Here is a 1,653-nt window from a genome sequence, read left to right on the forward strand (position 1 = left end):
TTGTTCTGGACCTCCCCCCACCCGGACGAAATAGTCTCTCTCTATCTACCCGATCAACTCTTTTAATCATCTTGAACACCTCAATTAGATCGCTCCTTAATCTTCTCAACTCGTGGGAATAGAAGCCCAGTCTACGCAACCTGTCCTCAAAATATGACCCATTTAGCTCAAGTGGAAACGATTAACAGAGATGACACCGTAGATCAAGCAGTAGCAGCGAGGTGATAGCAAGCTTGCAATAAAGAAACAATTGATTACAGGTGGATGGGAAGCCTGACTGATGTAAGACTTGCCGCAAATTCTGCCAACGTTCGCCATGCAGCCGATGCCATCGAGTCGCTAAAAACAGCTCTGGGCCCCGACTCCGTTAGGTGTGTCGAGGAGGCTCAAGCACACGGGGAGATCCCGTCCGAACTGACCCCCGTCCGGACGGAAGTCCTCGTCGGCGCCAAACCCCGGAACCTCCCTCGGGAGCCAGCGCCTCACAACTTGAGCCGCCTCGGGGAAATCCCCTCCGTGCCTTTCAGTTCCGCGCGGAGGGGTTTCCTGTACGGGCTGCTCCTGCACACTCTCAACTTTGCCATCCTCGCCTGCTGTCCGGACACGCCATGGCGTACCATCTTGCCGTCCGGAGGAGGCGGGGGTCCCCGATGGAGGGCACTCTACGCGGGAGTCCTCCCACTATTTATCGGGGACTTGGCCTGGAGGGTGGTGCATGGAGCAGTCCCGTGCAATAAATTTTTAAGTCGGTTCACGGGCTCCCAGGCCGCCTGCAATTTCTGCGGTCTGGAAGAGTCCGTGTTCCACGTTTTTATTGAATATGCGAGGTTGCAGCCCCTGTTCAATATTTAAAGGGGCTGCTCCTCAATTTCTGATTTGCACTTCAGTCCCACACTCCTGATCTTTGGGCACCCTGTGCGGAGGAGAGCGAGTAGGTCCGAGGGCCTCCTCGTAGGACTGCTCCTGAGCACGGCCAAGGGGGCCATCAGCCGGTCCAGGCAGCGGGCGGTCGAGGGGGTGTTCAGCCCGACTGCCTGCCTCTCTTCCGCGCGTACATCCGCGCCAGAGTGTCCTTGGAGATGGAGCACGCGGTGTCCACCGGTACGCTCGCGGCCTTCCGCGAGAGGTGGGCGCCGGAGGGACTGGAGTGCATCATCACCCCCGGCAATCAAATTTTAATTTGATTTTATATGTTTTAAAGTCTAATTTATTTTAAATGCTGGTTTTAGTGTCCCCCTCCCCTTTTATAGGGGGCACTTGAAATAAATATGATTTAATGCCCAAAAAAAAAAAATGCACAAAAAAAAACACACAAAAAAGGGCCTCGAAAAATGTTTGGCGTGTCCCCGAGATTGGGGGGGCACTTGATTTAATGTTTATTTTGCCTCCCTCAAAAAGAGTTGTCAGACTTGCCGCAAATTCAGCCGATGTCTGCCGTGCGGCCGACGCCATCGAGTCGCTAAAAACAGCTCTGGGCCCTGACTCCGTTAGGTGTGTCGAGGAGGCTCAAACACGTGGGGAGATCCTGTCCGAACTGACCCCTGTCCGAACGGAATTCCTCATCGGCGCCAAACCCCGAAACCTCCCTCGGGAGCCGGCGCCTCACAACTTGAGCCGCCTCGGGGAAATCCCCTCCGTGCCTTTCAGTTCTGC

The sequence above is a fragment of the Pristiophorus japonicus genome, chromosome 13, assembly GCF_044704955.1.
Source record: "Pristiophorus japonicus isolate sPriJap1 chromosome 13, sPriJap1.hap1, whole genome shotgun sequence".
Taxonomy (NCBI): domain Eukaryota; kingdom Metazoa; phylum Chordata; class Chondrichthyes; family Pristiophoridae; genus Pristiophorus; species Pristiophorus japonicus.